At 52.2% G+C, this 15,563-nt stretch overlaps 1 protein-coding gene across 1 annotated transcript in view; it reads right to left on the reverse strand.

Moving 5' to 3' along the window:
- The window catches only part of LOC129706866 (ankyrin repeat and fibronectin type-III domain-containing protein 1-like), a 49,918-nt gene extending 43,162 nt beyond the window's left edge, over nucleotides 1-6,756 (reverse strand). Inside the window, exon 1 of the mRNA XM_055651454.1 lies at nucleotides 6,623-6,756. The gene's annotated coding sequence lies outside the window, so the exon portion shown is untranslated. The remainder of the gene's footprint in view (nucleotides 1-6,622) is intronic.
- Between the last annotated feature and the right edge of the window lie 8,807 nt (nucleotides 6,757-15,563).

Here is a 15,563-nt window from a genome sequence, read left to right on the forward strand (position 1 = left end):
TGGCCAGTATAAATGAAGTGGGCCGAAAGGCCAGTTTCTTGGCTGTACAGCTTCTGAATCATTGACAGAGAAGGCTACAGATCCAGCACTGGTGAATGGGATAGATGTAGATGGGTCAGCATGGATAGGATGGGCTGAAGGGCTGAGTTCTCTAACTATAACACTTGATGACTCTATCTACAGGACAGGGTCCCTCCATCCATCAAGCCAACCGCAGAACAGCCTCTTGCTTTGACCCAACTCAGCTACTGAAATATCGCTGCAGGGAGAGACCGGAGTGCAATCATGTTTGAACTTCACTTTTATTTATTCGTTGGCTGAGGTTTTGTAATCTGTTGTTTAAAGGGTTCAATTAACAGCGTCTGCCTGCATGTGCGATTCATTTGTTGGCTGCCACGCAGCTGTGAAATTTTACTGACTTCATAAAAGGAGAGAATAGCGTTGAGCGCCCCACACACGTTCTGTGGACAGCCAGAGCCACATCTGCAACCACTTCCACCGTAAACACCCCTCATGGCCCAGCAATGATCCCTGCACCTCTGCCTGTGGCTGCGGAGAACCCACCTTGACCTGCTCTACCCCCATTCCCCGGGCTGCCGCTCAGCCGGACACAGCCAGGGAGGAGGATCTCGTCTGCTGTTCCCTGGGCAACACCTCTGGGCCCTGGGGGATCAGTCTGCTCCCATCACAGATGCAACTGGACGAATCCCCCTGCTGAGTATGAAGCTCGACGATGCTGCAGTCAGCAAACCTCGCGTGGCGGCTAGGCGCGGTGTGCTGCAGTCGCAGGAGATGCAACGCCTGCCCTTCCCCCCCACAACCCCGGGACACAAACCATCCCACCAGCCGAAGCTGCAATTCATAGAGTTCATAGATGCACGGTAACAGGCCCTTCGGCCCAATTCCTCCATGCCAACCATAATGCCCAGCTAAGCAAGTTGCATTTGCCCGCGTCTGACCCATATCCCTGTGAACCTTGCCTATCCATGTACCTGTCCAAGTGCCTATTTTACTTTGGAGTCACATGAGTGACTACGTGAAGACCCCGCAAGCACGCATGCGCGACATAGAGTCTCACGCAGTGCAACAGCGACGGGCAGGGGAAGAGCTCTCCTGCGGCAAAGTTTAAAACGGGACCTGCAGGTAAGTTAATCTTATTCTGACGTCGTATATTCTGAACCCTTGCTGTGTTCTCTGTTTCAGCAAACATGGACAAGGGAAGAAAAGTAAAGAAGGTCGCATCCCGTACGACTGTGGTGGACCAGGAAGGTTCCAGCAGTGGGGGGGGCAACCGACGGCACCGGGACCGCCTACCCTGCGGTCCACAGTCACCGACTTAAACACTGCCCTGCCAAGCCCAACTCCGCAAGCTGCCCAGCTTGAAACAACGCAGCGGGCTGGAGGCAAGGTGAAGCAGAAGTCGGACCGGCCGATAGACTCAGACGAGTCCGGTCAGGAGGACGCGCTGCCCAAGAGCAGCAAAGGTGACCGTCTATCCCGCATGGAGCGGTTGATGGAGCAGATGCTCCAGCGAGACTTGATCCGGGAGATGGAGCAAGCTCGCCATGGGAGTGCTCGCACACCCACAACAGCACCGTATTTGGCGCTGTCCATCGCATCTCCCTCGACAGAGGGGAGCGTTGGGGGCCAGGGCTGGGCTGGCCTGGAAGAGGGGCTCGTGGCTGAAGATACCAGCAGTGTGCTGGGGGTGCAGGGCCATGAAGAACTGCTGGGAGTGGTCAACAAGTTTGTGGTACCACCGCGAGCGGGACAGCCATTGCAGGCCAAACTGGCGGCCAGTGTAGACTACCTGTCCTTCCACCCTCTGCAGGAACAGGTAGTCAATGAAACAATGGACAAATATATACCTTCGGAGAACTGCATCTCGCTAAATGTACCCGCCGTCAACAGCCAAATCTGGAGGTACATTGGGCTGGGCATAAGGGCCCAGGAGGTGAAGCTCCAGAAAGTATTAAAACTTCTGACTTCAGCCATAACGTCCTACGCCCGTTCCGTTGATGGGGTCGAAATGACGGATAACCAACAGGACACACTGGCCCTACTGTGTAACACACAGTATGAAATAAACTGCCTACGGAAGAACGCCATCAAACCTGCCCTCAACCCCAAATTCGCAGGGTTGTGCAAAACTGCAACTGCACAGCCACAGATACTGCTGTTGGAAAAGACTTGTCCAAGCAAGTAAAAGAACTGGATGAAGAGTCTAAAGCCGTTGGGCTTATGAGGGCAGCTGCAGGAACGAGCAAAACCACACACCCCAGGCGGCAGCACCCCTATGCATCCACCAGCAAGTATCAACACCAGGGTGCTGGTGAAAGCATGAGGGCCGCACATCAACCACGAAGGTCTTTATTAGGCCATGGCCCAGAGCGGCCCTCATGGAAGATGCGCCAACCCCACACTCCGGCGCCTCAACCAGTGAAGAAACAGAGGTCGAAGAAATGAACATACTACCGGTAACCATAGAGGTAGGTGGGTCTGGTTCCTTCCAGAACATAAAAGGTGTAGGTCCTGTACTAACAGGGGGAAGGTTACACTTGTTTTTGGAAGGATTATTACATCAGATAAATATATGCTACAAAGTATTCAAGGACACAAAATTGATTTCATCCAAAAAGGTATGCCACCAGTTCAACATGTACCTGACAGGGAGTTTGTACTCTCACAATGGGAGAAATTCGAAGGACATGCAGAACTGGTGAGGTTACATGCTAAAGGAATTATAGAGAGAACGGAGCATGACTCTCTGGAATTTGTATCGAACATTTTTACCAAAACCAAGAAAGATGGTGGATGTCGCATCATCATAGACTTAACTAGACTGAATACTTTTGTTAAGTATATACATTTCAAAATGGAAACATTTGTTACTGCCAAACAATTAGTTTCCGAAGGATACTTCATGGCATGCATTGACTTAAAAGATGCATACTATTCAGTACCCATTCATAAGGATCATTGTAGATACCTAAAATTTAACTGGATGGGGCAACTATGGCAGCATAAATCATTGCCTAATGAGTTAACATCAGCCCCAAGACTATTTACCAAGATATTGAAACCTGCCTTGGCAATACTAAGGAAACAAAAACATATTGTTATGGCATATCTTGATGATATTTTGATTGTGGGGAAAACACTGGAATTAGCTAAATCAGTGGTTTTAGCTACCAAACATCTGTTTGAAACACTGGGGTTTATCATCCAGATAAATTTAAGTTGACACCATCCACAACTATGGACTATCTGGGATTTACAATTAACTCTGTCCATATGTCTGTAATGTTGCCAAAGGACAAAGCAGCAGATTTGGTGGAAGCCTGCAACAAATTGATTGTTACTAATCAACCATCTATTCGACAGGTGGCAAAAGTAATTGGGAAATTAGTAGCAGCATTTCCAGCTGCTCAGTTTGGACCTTTGCATTATCAAAATTTACAAAGGGCAAAGGTGCAAGCGATAAAACAACATACAGGCCATTTAGATCGACCTATGCAATTACCAGCCAAAGCAATTTTGGAGTTACAATGGTGGAAAGAAAATATTTGGCATAGTTCCAGCCCCATCGTTATCAGTAACCCATCACTCACATTACAAACGGATGCAAGTGCTCGGGGCTGGGGAGCAACTAACACTATATCTAGTACTGGTGGTAGATGGGACATACAGGAATCATCACTACTACAGACACTGGGTATAAATTACTTAGAAATGTTGGGTGCGTTTTATGGGCTAAAAGCTTACTATTCAACTATGCACCATTTGCATGGCCGCCTACAAATTGATAATACCACGGTGGTGGCTTATATTAATCATATGGGTGGAATAAATCGATAATGTGTAAACAAAGAAAATAATGCTTCCTCGGGCTAAATTATATTGCAGAACTTAAAATTCTTTCTGCAAACACTGCAGGTTTGGCGATCGGCTTATTATAAAATATTTGGAAAGTCTTTTCCGTAGACCATCCTGCTGTCGCCAGAATATGGTCCATTGTGTGATCCATACTCCAAGCAAGATCTCACCAACTGCAACATAACGTCCAAAACGTCTGTACTCAATACCCTGGCTGATGAAGGCCAGCGGACTGGAAGCCTCCTGTACCACCCAAGATTCACCTGTATTTCTTCTAATTGGTTTATCCTTAATCTGTGCTTTGTCCAGTCCACGTACATACTCAAATCTCGGAGTCATTCTCACAACAACCTCGAACCCCTTGAGTTGTACCATGCCTTGCACCCCCACGGTTTGGTTGTACAAGCCCATCTATTCTTCCCACATAGTTTCTCGATTCCACCGAACTTGACCCCACGTGACCTTTTGAGCTGGGGGTCTCTATCCAATTCCTTGGTGTCAAAGCTGACTGCCTTGTTTCCATTTTGCCCACTTCCCCTAAATGTTAATTATTCTGCAATAATTCATTGCTGACCTTTGCAGTCACAACTCTGTAACAGCTATCACAATACACTCATCAAGTTCTATCTATGCTGTTAATTCACTTATTTTGTTCTAAATGCTGTGAGGATTCAAACAGTCTTGTTGACAATTCTCCATTCTTGCACCAAATCGGTGGCAATAAAACTCACACTAACTTGCATTGGTCTAACTGGTATTAAAGTGGAAAGTGCTGGAAATATCCATCAAGTCGGGCAGTATCCGTGGAGATGGGACATTTTCCTCCCATGTCATCAGGTGCTATGATGTGGCTACTTTCTCACACAGATTATCTCACACCTCACACCTTCATCTCTCTGCCCCCGTGGCTCTCTGCATTCTAGGTGAGCATTCTACCCCATGTAGCAGAGCCCAGTGTTGAAGGAGTGCAGCACTCCCCTCAAACACCCAGAGCTCCCCCCAAACTCCCGCAACAGACGGTGACACCTCACTGATGTGGAACCTTGTTGAGTGTCAATATCCCCCAGTTTTGCCCACATTCCACCCGCGCCTACACTTCACACCGCCAAGACTGAGGCAGGCATTGCAGCAACATGCAAGGTGCAACAGGAATTTAAACTCTAAGCTAGAATTTAGACGATTGAGAGGGGATCTTATAGAAACTTACAAAATTCTTAAGGGGTTGGACAGGCTAGATGCAGGAAGATTGTTCCCGATGTTGGGGAAGTCCAGAACAAGGGGTCACAGTTTAAGGATAAGGGGGAAATCTTTTAGGACCGAGATGAGAAAAACTTTTTTCACACAGAGAGTGGTGAATCTCTGGAATTCTCTCCCGCAGAAGGTAGTTGAGGCCAGTTCATTGGCTATATTTAAGAGGGAGTTAGATGTGGCCCTTGTGGCTATAGGGATCAGGGGGTATGGAGAGAAGGCAGGTACAGGATACTGAGTTGGATGATCAGCCATGATCATATTGAATGGTGGTGCAGGCTCGAAGGGCTGAATGGCCTACTCCTGCACCTATTTTCTATGTTTCTATGTAAACCAGTGCTCTGTTCATTTTCAAGAGTTCCTGATTTAGCACCAACATCCATAACTGTGAGAACAAATAATGTCTGTGCCGAATATGATGCCATGTTAAACTAATCTCTGCCTGCACCTGACCCATATTAATATTCAGGAATGTTTCATTGTCATATATACCGAAGCAGAACAATGAAATTATTACTTGTAGTGACATAACAGGTTTGTAAACACAGTATCCCTCCAGTCCCTATATATGCATGTGCTAATCTAAAAGCCTCTGAAACACCACTATTGTATCTGCCTTCATCACCACCCCTGGCAGCAAGTACCAGCCCCCTACCACCCCCTGTGTAATAAAACTGCCCTGCACACCTCCTTTAAACTTTGCCCCTTTCTTTAGCGTCAACTTCCATAATCCTTGCAACATAGAAGAGTAAAGCAGAGGAACAGGCCCTTCGGCCCACGATGTTTGCTGTAGGTCATGCTGTACTCTTGGTGACTGTATCCTATCTGGGTGTGTCCAGTCCCGTCAGTCTCCCAAGGCCCCTGAGCTCTCCACACTTGGCCAAGAGCAACAAAACCAATGTCATGAACACCCCCAGCCACCGATGTACAGCAGCACACCAGCCTCACCCCTTATTGGCGCAGCACACTGCTCTCACCCTCACCCTCACCCTCACCCACTGGCCTCACCCTCACACACTGGCCTCACCCTCACCAACACACACTGGCCTCACCCTCACCCTCACCCACTGGCCTCACCCTCACCCTCACCCTCACCCTCACCCTCACCCTCACCCTCACCCACTGGCCTCACCCTCACCAACACACACTGCACACCGACCTCACACCTCACCGACACACAGGGCACAGTAGCCTCTCCCTTCCCTCTGAACCTGCCCACCCTCTCCCCACCCACGCCGAGATTGCCAAGGAGAGGTGAGAGCTCAGGGTTGGCAAGTGTTACTAGAACAGCAGGAAGGATCGGGGTTAATGGGGAGAAGGTTCAGAGGCAGGGGGGAGTGAAGCCGGGGAGAGTCAGGAGGCGAGGGGAGGAGTGAGTTAGAGCAGTGGTCAGGGGAGGAGTGAGTACGTGGGGACCTGGAGAGGTAGTGCCTGAGGGGAGGAGCTGTGCAGAGAGGGTTGGCAGTGTGAGGGGAAGGGTGAGTGGGATCACACTTACCAGTCCAAGCTGAGCGAACGGGGGCGGGGACGGGGGCGGGAGCGGGGGAGGGGTTCCACACTCACTGCAGACCCGGCGCCATTCACTCTGTCCTTGCGGCTGAGCGGCAGAACCAATCTCAGCTTACTGCTCTCCAGCCTGGGCAGGGAGAAGAAGTCATGGTTAAACTCAGAGCGTCCAACGTTGGCGGGGGCGGGCTGGGGAGGGGGGGTACCCCAGCCAGTGAATGCAGGCGGCTGTCCTGGGCTGCAACTGGTTCCCATGGCACTGAGGTCCAAACATCTCCAACCCATCATCTCCAGCCCAATATCTCAAGCCCAAGGACACAGGCAGTGTATGTAGTTCCATCCCCGGTTTGGACACACCGAAACGACACGCCTGTTGCAGTCTCGGTGTGAACACGCATTGACCACATGCCTGTTGCACCCCTGGTGTGGACACTCACAGACTGCATGCCTGCCATATATCATTCCCCAACACCCCCATCAACTGCACTGCTACAACTGCGGTGTCAAACTGAGGAACTGCACAACTGCCCAGTGTGGGATTGAACCAGGAATCACAATGTTAGTTCCCATTCTTTAGTGAGTGATAGGTTAGAGTGTGTTGTGATAGAACGTAGAACACAGAACAGTGCAGCACAGGAACAGGCCCTTCGGCCCACAATGTCCATGCCGAACATGATGGCAGGTTAAACTAATCTCTGCCTGAGCGTGATCCATATCCCTCCATTCCCTGCTTATCCATGTACCTATCTAAAAGCTTAAACACCACTGTCTACTCTGCCCCCACCACCACCTCCGGCAGTGTATTCCAGGTCCCACCACCCACGTGTAAAAAAACTTGCCTGCACATCCTCTTTAAACTTTCCCCTCTCAAATTAAAGCTATTCCCTTTCGTCCTGCCAATACCACACTGAGAAAAGACTCTGACTGCCCTATTTTATTATCATATGTGTAGTTGAGTTCTGGAATGAAAGGGCAGGGGGTCGACAGCAGCCGGGGGTGTGGGCACACACCTCTTGGGAGGGAAAAGATTTGAAGAAAATTTGGAGAAAACCTCTGATGAAAGTTATGCAGGATAAAGATGGTCTGTACGGACCTTTCAGTCTGAATTTTCCGGCCATTTGCTGTTCGCTGGGCTGCTCAACCGGAAGAAGTTGTTCATTAACTCAGCGGCGCTGCCTGACCAGGAACAAAAACCCTCACAGCACCTGGCCATACCTGCCCCACACTGACACCCCCATTACCCACTCATCCTCCCCTCATTACCCCCATCCTCACATTACCCTCACCCTCCCCCCACATTGCCTGTTCACCTCTCCCATTACCCCCTACTCTCCCCTCACCCTCTCCTTCCCTCCTCCCCTCATTACCCCACCCTCCCCTCATTACCCCCATCCTCACATTACCCTCACCCTCCCCCCACTTTGCCTGTTCACCACTCCCATTACCCCCTACCCTCCCCTCATTACCCCATCCTCCCCTCGTTACCCCATTCTCCCCTCGCCAGAGGTATCCTCACTCCTGCTCTCGTTCCCTACCCTTTAACTCCAGAACTCCACCACTCTTGTAATAATAAAACCACGTGAGGCATTGATGGGGTAGACAGTCACACCCTTTTCCCAGGATAGAAACTTCAACGACTAGAGGGCATAGCTATAAGGTGAGAGGGGGAAAGTTTAAAGGAGATGTGCGGGGCAGGTTTTATACACAGAGAGTGGTGGGTGCCTGGAACGTGCTGCCGGGGATGGTCTGTGCTGAAGGGAAACGCTGACCACTGGTCAGTGGTCACATTCCTGACGACAGGAGAGAATGGCAGGAACATCTGTCCACAGCTGGTTGTGTCCACAAACTTGTATTGTCAACATGAGCCTCTCTTTTCAAAGGAAGCATTTCAATTGGTGTCTTTGAACCCGCAGCTGCGAGCCAGTATTAGGGGGCAAGCCGGCCCCCCACCATCCACAGCTCCTCACACAGTGTCCACCCTCCACCCCCACACACTGTCCACCCTCCATCCCCACACGGCCACCACTGACCATCTCCAGCCACAGACCGAGGTTCCACAAGCTGTCAGGCCCTCGGGCCAGAGTCTGACCTACAAGAGTGCGACGAGGTACCTGACCCCGGTTTCACCCCCACCCTCACCACCCCGCCCCGGGCATCTCCCCACACCTGCCCCTCACTCGCCTGACGCCCACACTCCTGTCTCCCTGCACCGCGAGCCTGCACTTGCTTTAGAGTTCCCTCTCCCTGAGGCCGAGGCGAGAGTGAGCACGAGTGACTGGCCGGGCCTCAGCCTCACCGGCACTGTGCCTCTCTGGGACACTCTGTGTCCGGGACTCTATGACACCGGGGTCTGTGTGTCGCCAGGACTGTGTATCAGCAGCACCGTGCTTCTCACCGGACTGTGTCTCGCCGACACCCTGCCTTGCCGGGACTGTGTCTCACCTGACAGTGCTCCTCAGCGGGACAATCTCTCACCGGGACAGTGCCTCACCGGACTGGGCTCCTCACTTGACTGGGCTCCTCACTTGACTGGGCTCCTCGACAGGACTATCTGTCACCGGGACTGTGCCCCACTGGAATGTGTGCCCGTTGGCGCTGTGTACCTCTCCGGGACTGTGTCTCTCTGGGACTGTGCTCCCTGTGAGACTCTCTCCTGTGGCACACCACAAGCACTCGTTGTATATTTTATTTCTTTTCAAAGCTTGCTCCCATGGTGATGAGATTAGTCAAAAAAGCAGCGGTCACGTGACCCGAATTCCTCCGGTGGGGAAGAGTCAGCCAGCTTCTTTACATAATGACTCAGTATTGTTCTGCCACACTCACTCACTCACACTCACACACACACACACTCACAAACACACACACACACACAGTCCCTCCGACTGAACAACCCAACAACAGTCATCTCCACAACACACGGGAAGAGAGAAGGGACCGTGTGCCGGAGTACGGGGACGGTAGTGTTTTGGGGGGTTCACAAATGTAGTCACCCCCCACCCACTGAGAATCCATCACTAACAGCACCGGCCCCCTCCCCCCGACCCACACCCCCTCCCCCCCCATCCACACCCCCCCCCCACCCCCCCCCCCCTCCACACCCCCCTCCCCCCCCCGAACTCCCTCCCCCACCCACACCCCACCCCCCACCCCCACCCACACCCACCTCCCCCACCCACAGCACACACCCGCCCGTCCCCCCCATCCCACACCCCCCTCCCCGACCCCTCTCCCCCACCCACAATCCACTCCCCCACCCACAACCCCCTCCCTGAACACACCCCCCTCCTTCATCCACAGCCCTGACCCACAGCCCCCTCCCACCTCAACCCTCTCCAAAGCGACCAGAATCTGCCCTTGCTCACCCCCCAACCCTCAGCTGAGAGGCCGGGAAGGGAATCCGGCCTGGGATTTTCCTGGGATTAACCTGGGACTGGCCTGGAAGTGGCCTGGAAGCAGCCTGAGACTGGTCTGGGACTGGTTTCATACCCCAGACTTGCATCTCTGTTACTGCCACTGTTACTGCCACTGTTACTGCCACCATTACTGCCACTGTTACTGCCACTGTTACTGCCACTGTTACTGCCACTGTTACTGCCACCGTTACTGCCACCGTTACTGCCACCGTTACTGCCACCGTTACTGCCACCGTTACTGCCACCGTTACTGCCACTGTTACTGCCACTATTACTGCCACTGTTACTGCCACTGTTACTGCCACCGTTACTGCCACTGTTACTGCCACCGTTACTGCCACCGTTACTGCCACCGTTACTGCCACCGTTACTGCCACCCTTACTGCCACCGTTACTGCTACCGTTACTGCCACCATTACTGCCACTATTACTGCCACCTTTACTGCCACTGTTACTGCCACTGTTACTGCCACCGTTACTGCCACCGTTACTGCCACCGTTACTGCCACTGTTACTGCCACTGTTACTGCCACTGTTACTGCCACTGTTACTGCCACTGTTACTGCCACTGTTACTGCCACTGTTACTGCCACTGTTACTGCCACTGTTACTGTTACTGCCACTGTTACTGCCACTGTTACTGTTACTGCCACTGTTACTGCCACTGTTACTGCCACTATTACTGCCACTGTTACTGCCACTGTTACTGCCACCGTTACTGCCACTGTTACTGCCACTGTTACTGCCACTGTTACTGCCACTGCCACTGTTACTGCCACTGTTACTGCCACTGTTACTGCCACTGTTACTGCCACTGTTACTGCCACTGTTACTGCCACTGTTACTGCCACCGTTACTGCCATCATTACAATTCTGCCGGGATGAATTGGGTTTTGAAGTGGGAAGGTGGATGGAGTTGTGAATGGCAGTCCTTGGTGGGGGGGTGGGGATTTGGGGTGTTACCCCCTCACACCGCGGATCACTGATCTCAGTCTCTGTCATGCCCCCTTACTGTGCAGACACTCAGGGAATTTCCCCCCCTTAGCCCCTCCTCCACTCCCAGTCTGTGAAACAAATTCCCAAACATTCCAGAAACCCGGCACCATTCTCTGGAACAATTAAAGTCGTGTCGCCATCTGCTTGCAATTTACTGACGAGTGTGACAAACACGGAAACTGGCGCAGAAAATCCCAACCAACCTGTCTTCCTCCACCCCTCACCTCCACCTCCCCATGCCCGAGAGGGGCAGATTAAACGTTCTCTTCGCCCCCCCCCGAGACCACACTGCGGGGCAAACAGCGGCCGTTACTTGTCAGGCCCATGTTCCAACTCCTCGAGGATCGGGCACTGCTCTGGCAAGGGTGGAAAATGAAACAACCTGTGCCCACTGCCCAGCACCACTGGATCACCACCCATTAACAGACAGCATGGTAGAGGTACACCCCACGTCAGGCCAGCGAGAAGGGACTGCTCTCTGGGTGAGGGACACTTTCCCAGCCAGGCCACCTGCCTCTCTGCTGGTGAAGTAGCTGCGTCTGGGATTAGTTCACTCTTTAGTGTGGGCACCAGCATGTACTGCCCATCCCACTGCCCACACCTGTATCCACCTATCACTCGTCATGATTTGTCCTCCCCAATTTCAATTTCAGCTTCATCCACTACAATCAGCCTGAACAAGGGTCCCGACACAAAACATCACCCATCCACATTCTCCAGAGATGCTGCCTGACCTGCTGAGTCAATCCAGCACTTTGTGTCTTTTTTTGTAAGCCACTATCTGCAGTTCCTTGTTTCTACAAAATCCTCTCCCCACCAATTTGTGGGAGGAGTTTCACATTTCACACATAGCCGGGATTCAGCTAAATCAGCACCAAAACTCTAACTTGGTAACGGCCAGATTTAAAGCTCAGGGTTCCCCGCAGAGAACTGAAGGATGAGTTTACCAACCTGTACAGGCAGCCACTGCTAAAACCACCCTGGGGGGGGGGGGGGGGGGGGGGGGGGGGGCTCTGGGGGAGGGGGGGTGGGGGGCAGGCAAATGATCCACAGCGACTTTGTTCAGTATGGGAAGAACAAACACAGTGGGTGAGAGAAAGCAGTGAATCTGGTCCGGCTTGGCCCGGCCTGGCTCAGGTCAGTGTGGACCCAGCAGGCGGGGGGGAGAGGGTGGGTGGGGGGAGGGCAGCCCCTCACTGCAGACAGAGCGGACAAGAGGAGGAGGCAACAAGTGTGTTAGGGGGGGGGGTGCAGGGGGCCGCCTAGACTCCAGTGCCCCAGAGCAGAGACCAAGGTGCACCTCACATGGGCAGAGCTCCTGCACTCCCTCTCTACCTCTCTCGCCCCTCTGCACCCGCACCCTGATCCCTCTCCCCCCTCCCTGCCTCTCTCCCTCTCTACTCCCTCTCTCTCTGACCCCCCTTCCCTGACCCTCCCCCCCTCCCTGCCTCCTCTCCCCCCCCCCCCCCCCCCCCCCCCCCCCCCCCCCCCCCCCCCAGCTCCTCTTCCCCCTCCCCCCCCCACACCCACCGTCCTGTCCCTCTGTGGGGAATGAACATGCCACCACCTTCAGCCCCGCAGGAGACGGTGGGTCCCAGATGTCTTTCCCCATCTCGTTGCCCTGGGAGCTCTGGGCCTGAATCATTCCCAACCAGTATTTCACAGATCTTCATGAATGGGCTCACTGGGACCACACGTGGACAGTTTGCACGCTGGCCAGCAGTGTGTAGTTGGCGGTCGGCTGTTGTTTACTGGGCTTGGTCTCTGCATCCGCTTGTCCACCGTGCGTCCGAAACAGCTGCCACCAACATCCAGAGCCCGGCCCAGCCCGAGTCAGTGCTGACCACATCTGACATGTCACAGGCACGCAGCACAGAAACAGACCCTTACTGACCAAGATGCCCCATCTTCTCTAGTCCCACTTGCCAGCATTTGCCCCAAATCCCTCTAAAGCTTTCCTATCCATGTACCTGGCCTAATGTATTTTAATTGGTTTGATAGTACCTGCGTCAACTACCTCCTCTGGCAGCTCGTTCCATATACCTCCCACCTTCGGTGTGAAAAAGTTCCCATTAAATCTTTCCCCTAACCTTAAATCTATGTCCTTTGGTTCTTAATTCCCCTTCTCTGGGTAAAAGGCTCTGTACATTTGCCCTATCAACCTATGCCCTCCAAGGAATAAAGTCCTCGGCTCCCCAACCTCTCCCAGTAGCTCAGGGATCCTGGCAAAATCTTTGTAAATCTTCTCTGCACCAGCTTAATGACATCCTTCCTATAGCAGGTGACCAAACTGGAACACAATACTCCAAATGAGGCCTCACCAATGTCTGATAAAGCTGCAAAACTCAATACCGTAGGTTACTTTACCACCATGTCTACTTTCGTTGCCACTTTTGGGGAGTTGTGGGCTTGGAAGCCAGGATGCCTCTGTACATCAATGTCTTTAAGGGTGCTGCCATTGATTGTACATTTTCCCCTTACATTTGCCCTCCTAAAGTGCAACACCTCACACTCGCTTGGACAAATTGAAGTGCTGAGGGGAAGATGCGGTGTCACCTGGCTGCGCCGTGGTCCGCAACTTAGCACGGGGTGCTGCTCACACCAGCGATCGCCTGAAATCAGTCGCCTCGACCAAAACACGGGCCCATGAGATGAACATGGAAAGTGGATCGTATGTCCGACCACTTGGATCTCAAACGGTGTCACAGAGGGTGTTACTTCATAACTTTGCTCAGTACGTTGCTGGGCCCGATCAATAACTGCTGCGCAGTGTAATGGCAGTGAACAGGTTTATGCAGATCATACTGATTGTCCTTGAATGCAGGCAACACATTAGGAATCTATACCAGTGCAGGTGGATTTTTTCAGCAGTGCTGTGAGATGCAGACAGCCACTGTCCATGGATTGGACCCCAACCGTAACCCTAATGAAGGCACCTCCCTGTCAGCGGCTAACGGCAAGATGTGTAGAAACCCCTGTGACCATTGTGGGCATGAGATCCGTGCTCTGAGGCAATAGTATCTGGAGATACACATCCCTTCTATCTGGGGAGGCAATGTAACACAAGTCCTAGATTTCTGAGAATGCAGGCGAGTGTTTTAATTAATTATACGTCTCATATATTGACCTGCTCCTCTGGCATTGTGTCTGGGCCACTGCGAATGTTTGGAATGTACCTAAACAAAGTTAGGCAATGCCCCTTTTCAAACTTTGTAAAAACATGGCTAATATTATAATCCTAAACAAGGCGCAACAGAGCTGTCGAATTCTATTGGAGCAGCCATTCCCTATGTATCGAGACTGATGTAAGGCGAGCCATTAGCCATTAAAGCTGTGCCCGTGAAAGAGCGGAGCCTCTGCCACACAGCTCCTCGACCTAGGATCCATCCTGATGATGAATCGTCCTCTCACCAACTAGACAGCGCTCCTGATCTCCCATCTACCTCATTGGAGACCCTCGGACAACTCTTTAATTGGACTTTACTGGACTTTACCTTGCACTAAGCGTCATTCCCTTTATCCTGTATCTGTACACTGTGGACAGCTTGATTGTAACTATGTATGAGGAATGGTCTTGACCCGAAACGTCGCCCATTCCTTCTCTCCAGAGATGCTGCCTGTCCCGCTGAGTTACCCCAGCATTATGTGTCTACCTTCGATTTAAACCAGCATCGGCAGATCTTTCCCACACATTGTAACCATGTATAGTCTTCCAGTGCACAATGCCGTTAAGCTGCCTGTCCGATCAAGATTCCCTACTCCAGCTCGAGTCAGCGAGTGAGCAGGAAGAGCTGGCGAGTTGTTCTGCTGAAATTCATCACTTCCAGGTAAGTGCCAGAGAGACATACGGCATGGAATCTCAGCACTAAACAAAACTGAAGCCCTCACTCTAACCTCCACGATGATCACACCGGCAAACTCAGCCCTGTCACACACAGGGTGACCTGCTCCACAGCTGGCACAACTGGCCACATCTGGCCACACACATGCTCAATGTGTGCACTGGCCCCTTATCCCACCCATGGTGGGCCACAGCTGGATGGTCATTGCCAGCTGTGGACAGGGGTCAGTCACACACAATGCCTCACCAACACCTCTCACACACGCCACAAACATGCTCCTCCTCGGAGCACCGCAGCTCAATGGCCACACCCGCCTGTGGGTGAAACAGGCGTGATCACGGTCACGGGCTTGTCATGTCACGTACACACACCACGGTCATGTCACAATCACGCCATGGGTATGTCACGGTCACTTCATAGACATGCCACGGACTCATCACGGACATGCCACAAACATGACACGGTCAAGTCAATCATGTCACGCACACGTCACAATCACACGGGGCCAGGTTGGTCACCTCACCTTTTCTGCAATGATTCCTTCCTGTCCGCGGACCCCAAACTCTGTAAAAGACAAAGGAGACCCTGGTCAATGAAACACGTTATGGGCACCATGCAACATGGGATGGGCACCACATAACACAGGATAGGCACTATGCAACACGGGATAGGCACTATGCAA

The sequence above is a fragment of the Leucoraja erinacea genome, chromosome 20 (assembly GCF_028641065.1).
Source record: "Leucoraja erinacea ecotype New England chromosome 20, Leri_hhj_1, whole genome shotgun sequence".
Lineage (NCBI taxonomy): Eukaryota > Metazoa > Chordata > Chondrichthyes > Rajiformes > Rajidae > Leucoraja > Leucoraja erinaceus.